The following is a 15,585-nucleotide window of genomic DNA, read 5'->3' on the forward strand; positions in this document are numbered from 1 at the left end:
GGGGTATCTGAAAAAGCTCTTTTACACATGTCAGACAATCTAACAGCTATATTCAGATACGTGCTGAATGTAAACTATATAGCATTGTTTAGATCTCATTGGGCATAATAAAAAAAAATTTAAAATTCTGGGGTCTGATCTAGCCCACCATCCTCTCTTTGGTGCCATTCCTATAAAGGACTACTTACAACCGGAAAAACAAGGGTGAAGTCTGATTTACATATTTGTTACTGTTAATCTTAAAATGAATTATTAATCATTAACCAAAAGAACAGGTCCGGAGTTATATATGCGCATAGAGTACAAAATTCACTATTGGAATTTTCCTCACTACATGACAGTTGGTAAGATGCAGAAATGAATCAATACTTTTAAGGAAATCGTTTGCTTTCAAACGTTAGGTGAACGTTACTATACGTATGCTTAGGCATGTTAATGAATATAATGAAACACAGCTTTCTGAACGCAGATAGAAAAAATTCCTCATCCGACCCCCAGGACCCCACACACCCCCACCCACCCTGATCCGCTAGTGCATTGTCGCAATGATCATCCCAAAACGTCGTGTTACGGTAACGCGACTTAAATACAAGGTTGATCTCAGGTTTTTGGTCTTGATTTCTTTCTTTTACAGCCCTTCCCACAGGAAAGGATATGTACGTATGGTTATTGAACACATATTCGGACATTGTGCATTGTCGCAATGATCATCCCAAAACGTCGTGTTACGGTAACGCGACTTAAATACAAGGTTGATCTCAGGTTTTTGGTCTTGATTTCTTTCTTTTACAGCCCTTCCCACAGGAAAGGATATGTACGTATGGTTATTGAACACATATTCGGACATTGTGTAAACGTTTTCCAAGCGTGCAAAATAAGGTAAAGTCAACACAAATTATCATTCTAAATGCTGTACAAGGCTCGTCGTTTCAAGAAAACAGGACAACGTAACTATTCGGGCATCGTTAAATGACGGACTTAAATTGTCCAAACACATAATACGGTACTCATTCACCCCTCATTGCATTTCTCTGCATACACATACAAAATAACTTTGGTACGCGCATGGTATTATCACCAAAATGATTCAAACTGATATCATTTTGTTATCTGTGCTGAAACACATTAGTTCGTTCAACAAACACAAACATTTAAACTATGCCGTTTATCTTTTTTAAAGATATTTCTTGTTTTAATCTGTTTTCTGGAATGTGAACAGGTTTGGTACAATATGGATATTTTTTCTTTAAATTTTGAAGATTTGTTTAACACTATGTATTAATACATTCGCAATCAAATATTTCCATACATACACACAATCATTCCAATCCTTGCCATTAGCTAAAATTCAACGCTACATTAAAGATATTATCATATCAAGGATCTAAAGTTTAACTAACTAAATAACTTATATGTACTGTTTTTTTTAGAAAGAATGAGAAATATCAGAAATTCAAAGAAAAATAATAGAATCACCGCAGAGAATGAGTAGTTGAATAAGAGGGAGAATGTTACACGAGGATATGAAAATGAACTTGGATGTATTTAATAATGAAATAAATAAATCTGTACTTGAGCTCATTACATGGGTAATGTCTTTCTTTTTTATTGTTGTATTAATTAATACTGATATTGACAGCCTTTGACAAGATATGCCATTAACGAAGGGCAATAACTCTTACAGAAAATCAAGAAATCTCACTAAATTTGAAAAGGTTAAGTATATTAACGAAGAATGGAAGATCCGGAAAAGGAATAAGGCTTACACTAGAACACAACTATCATATTCCAAAAGTCTACCAGGGTAAGATATCAGTAACAATTTAAGAACTGATCACAAGGCTATGAGGAGCAACTGTATTAAAGACGCGCCAATATCCTCCAAACAATTTTCGTAGTTTACATGTATATAGAGACCAGTAATCTTTCTCATTTTCCCCAAGTCATTATTAAAGACAGAAAGATAATTTTCCCCTTTACTGGTAGCAATATATCTTAGAGTGCGATATGTTTCTTCAATACAACTTTTCACAGCTGATGAAGACAGACTCTTTTCCTGGCATCTTGTGCTATAAAAATATTGCTTCATAACTCAAATAATTAAATTATCAGACACGTTTCTCTAAATACGTTTTTATTTATCACAAGAATCACAAAATAAAGTCCTACTGTTGAGCGATTTGTTTGTTTGCTGGGTTCATCGCCCCATGAACAACCATGATCATTTTGAGGAGGGGTCTCCTTGTAGTAGTTGGTGACTACCTCACTGAACAACATACGGAAGGCCCGTCGCATGCCGTCCAGGGGCTCTTTTCTCAGCTTCCCGAGATACACAAACTAACACGGGTAGGTGGGGCGGAGCAATCGGATTACATTTCCGCAAAATTTAAATTTCGCTTTAATTTCTTTGTATTTTCAATTTTTTCAATCACTCTCCCTGACTTCATTCGTGGTTATATCTTATTGTTGTTTGGTATGTTGATTAAAAAATATAAATTCCTCATGTAAAATACCGAATCTTTTTAATTTCCAGGTAAACGGCAACGGAAATAAATGAAACGATTATAAAAATGAACTTGGAACCAATTTCTTTCAGCGTACAAAATTTTGTTAAAATCGGCCTTAAATGGTACGATTGTAAGTGCGGAAAGACTTTTGACCCAGCAGTATAGTAATGAACCGTGAAAAACATATTGGTGGCCGTTTTATGATAAGATACAGAAACTACCTTCGTGCATATGATCAGATATATAACATGCAAAAAATGTACGTCTCTGATAAAATCACAGATCTTTTGCACTTTAGTGAAAATTAAGTGAAAAAACACACCATGCAACTAAATTCTCCCAGTATTTGTACAGAAGAGGATCTCGGAGATATCGGCTAAAAATAGAAAATTTTCAAAAAAATAAAAAGTTTGAAATTTAATTGAAAGAATGATGTTTATGAGCTAATCTAAAAATTTGATTCATGGAATGTAGTTTGAAATAATAAATAAGTGATGGCTTGTTCTGTTTATGTGTTACGTTACGAGAGAATTACCATATGACGTCATAAATATATTGATAATATAAATTAATTGGTTTTGTGTTGATAAAAGTCGCGATTCTGGTCGGAGTTGTCTCCCCTGGACATGCATTTTCTGCTCTGAAGATCAGTGATGAAACGTCCAACGCACGTGTCTTTTACCTGCATGGGACGGGAGGTTACTGTAAGTATTGCACGACTTGGCAACATCACACACTAAATTAAAACCATAATAGTTCAGATGTACATGTGTGTATTGTTGAAATTAGACTGCCAGTCCCTGATGGGCGATGTGATTTGTACATGTATTTAGACTTGTCATTGTCTCAATGTTCAGCTTTATAATTTAAGATTTCTCCTCCAATCTAAGAAAATGTTATTGTTTTTAATTATAAGATTTGTACAGCTCGTGAATTACACGTCATATTTTATCTGTAGAGCTCATATTAATGTTTTCTACTGCACGTGTTTTTCCCTTGACAACAGTTAGGCAAATAAAATGTTGAATTATCTCCCTTGGACTGCTTTTGGATAAATTTGTGTAGCAAGCCCTCTATCACTAGTTTGTTTATAAAAGTTTGTGGTAACTTTAGAAATAATTGCATAAAATCCAATTGTTTTTCATGCATTAATGTTCTGGCCAACAGCAGATTGTTAAATCAATGACTATACGTGCATAAAAACGCAATATGATATTCGGTGTCGGGACAAATTTGTGTCTGAAAGTTTAATATCACACCTGTGAAGTTAATGTCTTTTATACATATTTGTCATCTTAAAAGACAGAACAATGCAAGTGATTGTTCCCAGGTTGTATGGAATGGATTACAAACATTTGTATTATGAGGGGTTACCAGGGGAGTAGAGGACACATTTAAATCATGATAATGATAATAAAAAACCAAAGTTTACATGTATTCATTGGACTACACCTAGTGCATGTTATCACACAACACCACAAGTCTGTAGCAAATGGCACTCATCATATTTCCACATTTTATGTCCCACACAAAACAGTTATGACATATAATGGGATTTATGGAAATTTGAGATGTAAACTTAACTTGAACTGCTGTTAAGAGTGTGAAGTGAAAACAATTTATGAGGGGATTGTCCCGTGACTAGGAGACGTGTTGAATTATTCACCTGGTGATGTGAAATTTTTATGAGCGAGGCAACTGTCAGATGAACAAAAATATGTTGTTGGATCCTTGACCTGTAAAGGTGACCTGTGTGGTTTCTGTCATGTGACTGTCATGTGATGCCAGGACTGATGTAGATTTCTCTGTTGATGTGGTGACATTAGATACTGGGTGTGCCACACAAATGTTTCTTCAAATTTTTTCTTAAAGTGACTAAAAAAAAATTTCTCAATTCAAAGATCAAAAGAATTCTTTATAATTCATACTATTTCATAGAATTTAAATCCTTTTTGCCTAGAACAGCTTTTACTAGACTGGCAAATTACACTGATGTTTGTTAAAAGGGGACATATTTATCTGATAAAACCAGAATGGCGATATCTTGGAAATATTGGTACAGACATTATGCGACTTGGACAGGTCAATGATCTTATGCAGGCTAAATGTCGAGAGACATGGATAGATCGGTGGGCCAGGGTTCAAAAGTCTTATGCTTGATATCTCTACCAGAATGTTAGTAATTTGCCACTTCATGTGTTGATTAGAACCAGCGATGTTTACTCTCCATTTCAGCAATAAAACTTGTGTTCTATGATGATAAGTTGTTTGTAAGAAGCTGCTGGCCATTGGCTGATACGGGGGTCTAAGGGGAGGTAACTATGTCACTAGTTCGATTGTTTGTTATCAGTATGTGGTCAACATTATGGTGGATAACTTTCAATGTCGTAGGTTATTGACCACCACAGACCAGGGATGTCAAATGGCAATAATTACTACCACAACATAATGACGAAAGACATTGGTCACCGGTATTTGTCATTCGTTTTCTTTTCTTTTCTGTCTTGATTTTAACGATTTTATTAATTGACTACCAAGACAAATAAGTTACATTCTATGTTTTATCATTTTCATATACCTGTGTCTCACAGTTGTGATCACAAATAAACTTCAAATTCCCCTTCTTGCCCTCCAGATCAGTTATGGAATCCCCTTTCTGCCCCTGCTTATTGTTTTGGAATTGTCCTTCTTGCCCCCTTGATCATTCTCCCCCACCATATAATTGCCCCTCTACTTAGTGTTTAGGAATATCAAACCATCTCCCATGTCCCCTTATGAGTTATGTTTTGGAATGCCCCATTTGCCCCATGTCCCCTTGTCAGTTATGTTTTGGAATGCCCCATTGCCCCATGTCCCCTAATGAGTTATGTTTTGGAATGCCCCATTGCCCTATGTCCCCTTGTCAGTTATGTTTTGGAATGCCCCATTGCCCTATGTCCCCTTATGAGTTATGTTTTGGAATGCCCCATTGCCCATGTCTCCTTGTCACTTAGTTTTGGAATGCCCCATTGCCCCATGTCCCCTTGTCAGTTATGTTTTGGAATGCCCCATTGCCCCATGTCCCCTAATGAGTTATGTTTTGGAATGCCCCATTGCCCTATGTCCCCTTGTCAGTTATGTTTTGGAATGCCCCATTGCCCTATGTCCCCTTGTCAGTTATGTTTTGGAATGCCCCATTGCCCTATGTCCCCTTATGAGTTATGTTTTGGAATGCCCCATTGCCCATGTCCCCTTGTCACTTAGTTTTGGAATGCCCCATTGCCCCATGTCCCCTTGTCAGTTATGTTTTGCCCATCACCCCACCCCTCTACTATCAGCCATGTTTTAGAATGCCCCCTCCATCCCCCCTCTTCCAATATCAGCCATGTTTTAGAATGCCCCCAACCTTATCTCCCTATCAGTCATGTTATTTAATGTTTTGGTAAGCCCCTTAACTCCTGTTCACCCTCCTGTTTTGGAATGATCTCTTACTCAGGATTGTGCAATGACCTGGTGTGAGTATTTCCATATTAATCACAAAACTCTGACTCGGCCAACTATTTCATATATATGACCACCTGTTCATATTCTGGTAGGGCGTTAAATACTCCCGAATGATGTATGCTTCACACCTTTGAAGGATTTAACCACCGAAATATTGATCTAGTTCCTGTATGTTGATCCTTGGTGCCCTTGGCCTGAAATGACCTGGCCGTTGGCCTCAGATTACCCTGGATAACGACCCCTGCTGGTGTACCATGTTGTTTACATTCGATGTCCCGATCAGCCTTCCAACTATGCTGTTCCCCTCCGTAGTCCTGTGGGGATTTATTTACCGAGGAGGACGGAACTATTTAGTGTGTCTACCCCATTGTTATTTCCTAATCAATAAGTAATTTTCATGTCTATACTGGTCATATGTTTATGAAAGTCTCTCAGATAATCCCAGCTTGATCTAAAATGTAAAGTATAGTCAGCCAGATCAGAAACCAAGTTTCTAAGTATTTCACTTAAACATTTATCTTAAACACTATCTTCTCTTCAACAGACGTTATGTAAAATGAATATTTTGGTGCTGCAGCGTATAATTTGTCTGAACTTCCCAATGTGATGTGGCGTTCAACTTAAAGCTCGAGTTCGGTGCAAGTGTACCAGTATTTGAAACAGCTGGTAATGATTGTCCTGAGTGTAGGGCTGGGTAATTATATAAAGAGTAAATGTTTTCTGCTGGTACGCTGGACAATGCCCAGAACAATGGCTACATTTATGCCTTTTGTTACCAAATCAATGGACATTATGATCTTTTTAAAACATATTCTAAGCCAATTTTTGCAGATAGATAATAAACAAGTTGTTAAAAAACTTGTTTTGCTACTAAAAGGTGAATAGGTCAGACAAATCCATTTATTGGGCAGGTTGTTGTGGAATGTCCTGATTTTTCAATCGATTTTAGAAATAACATGAAAATTCCTTGCCACACTGTTTGAAATCCTTCACAGTCTGAGGCTACTCTTTAATGGTTAAATTTTGGTACTGATAAATTTGGATACATGCACAAATATTTTATTTCATGCTACTGTAGTAAACAAGCCTGTATATAGATCGTATATTGGTACCAATATATCTATTTTATCCATTCTAAATTTTTTTATTTCTTTGACAATAATTTGAATAATTTCAAGAACAAGTGATTTCGCAAATACTTTATTTTTACAAACTTACCTTTTCAGAGATATTTTGAAAAATATGATTTCATAAATGCTGATCTAGTAATTACTTTAAATTTTCGAAAGATAATACTAGGAGATTCGTGGACTCTGCAAAACATTTATATGTACGTATATACCATATCGGTAACTGGTAGCTTGGCCACCATTCAAAGGCGATGTTTTCGTATAATAATCATGAAGAATTTGATTTCATGATTTACTCTCCTCGTATATTAATGTAAAAATAAATCCCATGCAAAATATAAGTGATTTACAGTATTTCAACTTTTAGAACTAGTTACTCTTGTTGGCCGGGATGGAAGCAAGTGAGGTGTCTTATTGGGTGGAGAAAAATGGAGTACCCTTTGAACCTCTTTTCATGTCTGATGAGGGGATCGAACCCCGGCCACCTAGGTAAAAGGCAAGTTTGTTACCGTTGCTCCATCTGATAATTTATTTTCATCACCCATCTTATTAGTCCCCTGCCGTTTGAAAAATGGGGGAACTATAGGTTTACCCTCCCTCTGTCTGTCCGTCCGTACGTCCATCCGTCTGTCTGTCTGTCACGCAATAGTTGTCCAGACAACTCCTCCTAAAGTACTACTATGATCTTAACGAAACTTGGTAAGTTGGTATACATGATCAGTATAACATGTAGTTGTGCATCCCACATTTGTTTTTTTTGGAAAAACCATTTTTCAAAAAAAAATTGGAAATAAATAGGTGCACTTCTAGCACAGGCAGGGGACTTTGTATTGCTGTTGCAATACTATCCATCCTTGTTTTTGTAGTCATAGACAATGTCAATTTCTGCATTTGGTGTATATCACAGACTCCCCAAAGGTCACCCGCATGTCGGTATAGACAGTGGAGGGTCAGATGAAACTCGGACTATGGACCAGGCTGCTCATTTAGAAATCATTTATCTAGCTTTTAAAGTTCATGGTTAAAACTATCAGCCAAGCTGTTACATTTTTCAGCACATGTGCAATACAAATTTAGAAATTTATAGTTTGTCTTTGCCCGTATGAACCATTAAATTCTTTTTTCTCTTTGTTATTCAGTACACAAAGGCAAGTGTCACCTTTATAGGGAATTATTCAATTTAACATGTACTGCGAGTTTCCTCTGAGCAGGATGTGGACTGGATAATTAATTGTCTGTTCCGTGTGGGTGTAGGTGGCAAGGCAACAGCTGGTTTAATTCCGGCACAACTTTAACAAAATAACAATGTTTCTCTGTCTTCTGATGCTCTCCTCTGAACCAGACACCAAATTTGATAAAAGGATTCCTAACTGATTTGACAGTCCTTTTGTGAATATCTACCGTCTTTCTGTGATGTTGGGGGTCATTTCTTGATATTTATAGTAAAAGAAACATTCCAACTAGAGCAGCCCCGTGACTTGTCTTTATATTGTAACTTCTGTTCCTCGACTGTCATAGAAACATTTTCGCTAATTACCTATGCCAGGTGTGTTCCTGAATCACTTTACCTGTATAATTGGCATTTCACTGTCATCCGATTGTTCCTTTCGATTGAAGTCACTAATTTGATGAAGGGTTTCTGAACTCAAGTGATAGCTGTCATTTTCAATGTATTCTGTCAAAATGTGACTTTGCTGTCCACAAGCTCCCATTTTCAGCGACTATGCTGTCCACAAGCTCCCATTTTCAGCGACTGCTGTCCACAAGCTCCCATTTTCAGCGACTATGCTGTCCACAAGCTCCCATTTTCAGTAACTATGCTGTCCACAAGCTCCCATTTTCAGCGACTATGCTGTCCACAAGCTCCCATTTTCAGTAACTATGCTGTCCGCAAGCTCCCATTTTCAATATATATTCTGCCAAAATGTGACACTGATCTCCACAATTTGTATGTCTCTTGCATGTAAAACTGGGCCCAATCTTTCCTTACATTGATCCACTCAGCTTACTGTATATTATTTATTCACATTCAAATTAATAAACTTTTGTTCATAAAATATCAAAACCTAACATAATTTTAAAAGGGCAATTTCAAGTTTTACCTTAAATATTGACTTAATATTATAGTCTTTTAGTCTTGGCTTTTATTTTGAAAATAAACTTTAAAGCTGAAGCTTTAATTTTGACTTTAGTCTTTTAAAGTCTTGGCCAAAATTTTAAAATTAGACTTTAAAGTTGTAGCTTTAATTTTGACTTTAGTCTTCTAAAGTCTTAGCCAAAATTTTAATTTTTTTAGTGTTGAACATGAAATACAAATGTTTACAAATAGTTTGTCATATGTAATAAAGAAGTGTTAGAGAAGCATGTGGAGTTGAAGCGTGTGGAGGTGGTGGGTGAGAGCCACCTACTGTCCAACATCTGTTAGAACAGTTTGACCAGTTACACCGTGTATATATATATATATTGATCCAGGGCCACACAGACTGACCATCAGTGGTCATGGTCAGTTTTTCACTTTTGTTTCCTACTGTCCAGTTTGACCATTGTTAGGTCCACTGATGAGATGTGACTGACCAAGGCCGGATGGGTATTACTTCAATCTGTAGATAATGATCAGGAACCATCATCTTAGATCTCTTTAACCTTGTAGATAGGTTGATATCATCTCTATAAATAGATTTCTCTGGAATACATCCTGTCAACAATTTGAAATATTTTGGCAACTATATATTAAATCTGTCTTGTTGGCCCATGCAGGGGATCCTTATATGGAAAATGGAATACAGTGTATGGATGTATATACATATTTGAATTTCCTGTCGTAGTTGTACCGAGAGAAATATTTATAATATATGTACAATTCGTATCCATGTATGTAAATACATTGCGAACCAGGTATTTATATCATCTTATAGACGACTTCCACAATGATCATGTCAGGGTATCGGGCCGACCATCACTGCGTCATTGAATTTTTTTTTTAAGACCGCTGATGTGGCGCATCGTATAAGCTGCGGGTATTTATGGCTAGGCGATTGGGTGCCGTAGATCTTGAGTTCGAGGCCTGGTCAGGGCACAAGTCAAAAAGTTGTCTTCCTTCGTCAGTTGTGTAACTATGTTACGTCATATCAAATAATTAGCACAGTGTGTTGGTGATCCGAAGCTAAAGATTCAAATTTCCTGTCGTAGTTGCACTTTGATGTATATATATATATATCATGTATGTATGTACCCAGAGGAAACGTCTTTAATAACTTTATCCCTTAAGGACATATCTCGCCTTACACATGGACATTTTATTCGTAGTTATCTCCCTTTACAAACTGCTATGAACTATTATGTCATCATCTTCGAATACCAATAATTGATCCAGGAAATATTTTCTTGTTTCCAGCTGACAGGGTGCGATTGAGATTTTTTGCTTTGACTTTTATAAATGTTGTACAGCATTTACAAATCTTAAGTGTGGATAAAAATTTTTTACAGTATCAAAAATTCACTTTCGTTCCTGTCATTGATTTTCTTAATTGAACATTAAAAGGTTTAAATGTATAACTGTCTTACATACACTGGCATATGTAACGATGGCAGGACTTTTTCTGGGGGCTTTTTGGGGCCGTTAATGGGCCCCATTCCCAATTGAAATTATTTCATATTTAAGCCAAATTCCCAAAATTTGCAGTTTACTCCTGAAAAAAATCTTTCCCAATTCATCAATTTTCTTCCCAAAATGAGACAAAAAGGCCCTTTCCCCAACCAGTGAGAAAAAGGTCTGACTGAATAAATCGAGACATAGTTTAACATATTTGAATTTGATTAAGTTCTGAACTGATCTGAGAGAATTTTTAAGTGCTGCCCAAATTAACTCTTTTAGGTCAATTCAATAATAGTGATATTCCATCTTCAATAGCTATATTTAAGACTGGAGTTAAAGATGAAAACCAATTTATTCATGAAATCAGATTAATTAACGAAAAATAGGGAAGTAGATGGTGATATTACATGCTCCGTAGGTGTACGTGACATCTTGATCACAAAGCCGACACCTGGCAGTCAAGCGTGACAATTAACACCGAAGCGTTTTTACATGGACCACTACACATCCGATTAAAACGGTCTATTTTTTCACCGGGAAGAATTTGGTCGGTGTTAGTATAAAAGTCGTATTGGAATTTCCTGTTTTTGTATTTACCTATCCTGACGATATTGCTACAGCTCGAGGCAGTTGTGGTCACGAATATATGATCAATGTGTAGAATCTTAGCCTGTTGCGTGTTTTCAGATCCTATGACACATGTTCAAAGCATTTTCATGATAAAAATATTTTTCTTATCCTCTTTTCATTTTTTTTTTAGCATGCTTCCTGACTAATTAAGATTTGTATATATATCGTCTGAACATCCAACACACATGTAAAACTATCTGTTGAACTGACTGGTATATTTATCACAAGGCTGGGATTTTTTTTGGACTGACAATGGGCCTAAAAGTCTCAAATGAAATTATGTGATGAAATTTGTTTATTCATTTTACAACAATTGTGCAACAAGTTATACTAACTTATAATAATTACTCTTCTTGGCCCGGATGCAAGTCCCCAAGGGGTCTGACTGAGGAGGAAACCGGAGTACCCGGAGATGACCTCCCATACCTTTTCAAGTCCGGTTAGGGAATCAAATCGTGGCCACCTAGGTGAAAGGCAAGTGTGTTACCACTGTGTCACTCAACCACCAATGAAATGATCTTACATGTAATAGAGGTCAATACTTACATCCGCTAGGGATCGAACCTGGAACCTCTCGTGCTCAGCCGATTGAGCTAAAGTTCTCTACAGCAGTGCAGCACATTGGGACTAGTATTTACCAGGGTTACAAATATATTTATGAAATTCCCTTAATTTCCTATTAACTCCTGAAATATTGCTACAAAATTACTTTGTAGTTAAAGTAATTTTCAAACTTGTAATTTTTGATATTCTCATTTTGTCCACTTTTCTGTACTTCAACCCACTATTTCTATTCTGGATAAATATGCATGTCACCCCTTGTCAGATTTGGTTTGGCCAGCTCCTCGTGCAATCCTTAATTGTCTGTGCTTGAATCCTGATATTTACCTGGTTAAATATGTCTTAACAAACATTTGAAGTACCTAGGTATTTTGCTTTCAGTAAAATTTTTTTTTTTTCAAAAACTGCTTTCCAGTAAATCTTTTTGCTGGTATTTCTGAAATATTTCAGTCAAACCTCATTATCTCAAAAGTCACCGAGGTCATACAAAAAAAACTTAAGAGATGTCTGGAGTATTTGCCTTAACTGGGCGTATTTTATATAAAATGTTTACTGTTGGAACTGAATTTTACCTTGTATCTTCAAGTTATCAGATTTTGAGATAACAAAGATTGTATGCTTGAACCAGTTAAAATAATATTGTAAAGTCAAAATATTGGTGAAAGATTTCAGAAAACTCAAAACTTCAAATTCATCACTTGAAATTGTTCAAATGCATCCAGTTGATATATTGCGAGTGAGGATAATGAAAATAATAATTGATATTTAATTATTGTCTGTGATCATTGTACAGATTTGAGTTATGTGTAAAGTCGACTTGGTCGGTAGTTTTATGAGCTTTTAACATCAGTGAGGTCAATATGTAATGATAGACAGTCTCGATGCCATACTCTGCTGAGGTAAATGCTGAGGGCTCGAACATTCCTGCCCTGGGCTGCAAAATATTGCGGTAAAGGTTAGGAAATAATTGACAGCTTGTTCCATAGCCATGTTTGTCAGTGGGACAGTCCTTTCGTGATTTATAAGTTTGTTGTGATGCGCTGTCACATTACATGCCCCAGGCTATCGAGCCAATACACATTCCTGCCTGCGGTCTTTGTCTCACAGACTGTCTTCCTCTGTCTTCCTCTGTCTTCAGTGTGGCAGCGTCATCTGTCTTTTGCAACATCACTTTCATTTTTTTTTTTTTTTGCAGTTTGCAATGTTCTTTCAATGAACTAGGACCACCATTCAAAAATGGGACAAGAAATAGTTAAGAGTTATCTCCCTTTGACCAAGCTTTTAAAAGGGACTTGAGGTTTTCTTATTCTTAAAAATGATGTTCTCACCAGACCAAAAGTTTTCTAATTCTTAAAAATAATGTTCTCGCCACTTATTCTTAAAAATGATGTTCTCACCAGACCAAAAGTTTTTTTATTCTTAAAAATAATGTTCTCACCACTTATTCTTAAAAATGATGTTCTCACCAGACCAAAAGTTTTCTTATTCATAAAAATAATGTTCTTTCCAGACCAAAAGTTTGCTTATTCTTATAAAAATAATGTTTTCTTATATTGCAGACTAAAAGTTTTCTTATTCTTAAAGATGTTATGTTCTTACCAGACCATTTTTTTCTTATTTATAAACGATGTTCTTATGAGACCAAATTTTGTTTTATTCTTAGAAATAATGTTCTTACAGATCCAAAGTTTTATAATTCTTAAAAAATGATTTTCTTATCAGATCAAAAGTTTCTTTATTCTTAAAAATAATTGTCTTACAGTGCAGACAAAAAGTTTCTTATTCTTAAAAGATGTTCTTATATGAGACCAAAGTTTTGTTCTCATCAGATCAAAAGTTTTCTTGTTATGTAAACCAGTGGATTAGATACTGAAGAAGTATGCTTCGCCATCAATGTGTGAATAAAAAACTTGATGTTGTTTTAATTTGACGTATTACCATAACGTATGTATTATAGTGATGTCACAGTGAGAAATGTCTGAAGTGTTTGTACACACATTTCACACCATTGCAGTTTTACTTTCTAAGATTTTCACGATCAGCTTTTGTCATAAAATTAGAAATATTTAATAATTCTGTGGGAATAAAGATGGGAAGACAATGAATTTCACATACTTATGTTTTTCCGAAGTTTTATTCTACTATTGTCATAAAATTATGAATATTTTCTGAGTAATTCTGTGGGAGTGAAGATTAGAAGACAACAAATTCACATACTTATGTTTTTTCCAAACTACTATTAAAACCTGTACTTAACTAATATGCATCATTCATCGTAGAATTGATTCATGCAGGTAGCATGTCCAAAACTTAATTGTGTGTACAAGTCTTCCAAAATATTAAGATAAATAACAAACTTTGTCCAGTTTTAAGGAGAAATACTAAAATGTCACTTTCACATTCTTGGAAATTATAAAAAATAAGATAGGAAAGGTTACATTCCGATAGGAAAGGCTACATTCCGATAGGAAAGGCTACATTCCGATAGGAAAGGCTACATTCCGATAGGAAAGGCTACATTCCGATAAAAAGGTCTACATTCCAATTGAAAAGGCTACATTTCAATTGGAAAGGCTACATTCCAATAGGAAAGGTTACATTCCAATAGGAAAAGTTACATTCCAATTGGAAAGGCTACATTCCGATAAGAAAGTCTGTATTCCAAATAATATATTGGCACCTGTTGTAGGAAGGGGTGTATTATGGTTGATGGGAGGGTACAACTGTTGTATGATACCCTGACACTGATCCGTAGGTCAGTACCAAGATCGCTTCCTAATCCCAATGATAACATTATCCTGTGTCGGGTACCTGTAGTTTAAAATCTGCATCTTATTGACCATTTCTCAGTGTATCCAGGCGCTAGGAGCTGAACGTCATTCAGGTGTTTGTACCCTTGACCAGTAATTAGCATGAAAGCATTGACCACTAACACAATATTTGAACAAACTGACCACAGTCCATAATACTTACCCAGTGTGAGTTAGCATGTATTTCATAAACTGATTTTACTTGTGTATGTGTCTCCGAATCTGTTAGTAATCGTAGTTATCTCCCTTGAGGGAATTACCCTCAAGATAGGATCTATGTGGACTAATTAATTTAATCATTTTATAGTTGACCAGGATGTGTTTAATCATTAAAAGCTATTTATAGCTCAGCCCTGGACAGAAGCGTCATCTTAGATAGCACTGCAGTGTAATCGGTACATGTGTACCAGAAATGATTTTTATCTTTGAAACTTGGAAGACAATTATGTAACGGTGTGTACATGTAAGTAGAGTGGTCAACATTTGGACAGGTCAAGGGGTCATAACATCTTGACCATTGGTAGTAGTTTATCAGTGATGTCATATCTGGCTAATCCTGCTGAGCCTTTCTGCACACATCGGCACTAGGTCAAGTTTCTATGCTTGGCCGCCATTGTTTACCATGCCATTGTGGGACACAATTTGGATTTTGAACAATTCAAATGTAGCTTCCTAAGTCCTGGAGATGGCCCATTGATGTCTGTGAAATTTGATCAATCTTTCTCCAAACAGGAATGCAGATCTCTTTTCTGTTGATGGCCTGAGGGAGGGGGGGCGACTACCCTAATACTGGGAGGCGGAGTAATCCCCGCTTCCTGTTGTGGGTCGATAAATACCTTATTTGAATTAAATCTTCATTTTGAATTAAC

At 36.1% G+C, this 15,585-nt stretch overlaps 1 long non-coding RNA gene across 1 annotated transcript in view; it reads left to right on the plus strand.

Annotated features, from left to right (window-relative positions):
• Positions 1–3,111: 3,111 nt before the first annotated feature.
• LOC117326287 overlaps positions 3,112–15,585 on the plus strand; it is a 70,757-nt gene continuing 58,283 nt past the window's right edge. The window contains exon 1 of the long non-coding RNA XR_004532458.1: positions 3,112–3,211. This is a non-coding gene — a long non-coding RNA (uncharacterized LOC117326287). The remainder of the gene's footprint in view (positions 3,212–15,585) is intronic.

The sequence above is a fragment of the Pecten maximus genome, chromosome 4, assembly GCF_902652985.1.
Source record: "Pecten maximus chromosome 4, xPecMax1.1, whole genome shotgun sequence".
Classification (NCBI taxonomy): domain Eukaryota; kingdom Metazoa; phylum Mollusca; class Bivalvia; order Pectinida; family Pectinidae; genus Pecten; species Pecten maximus.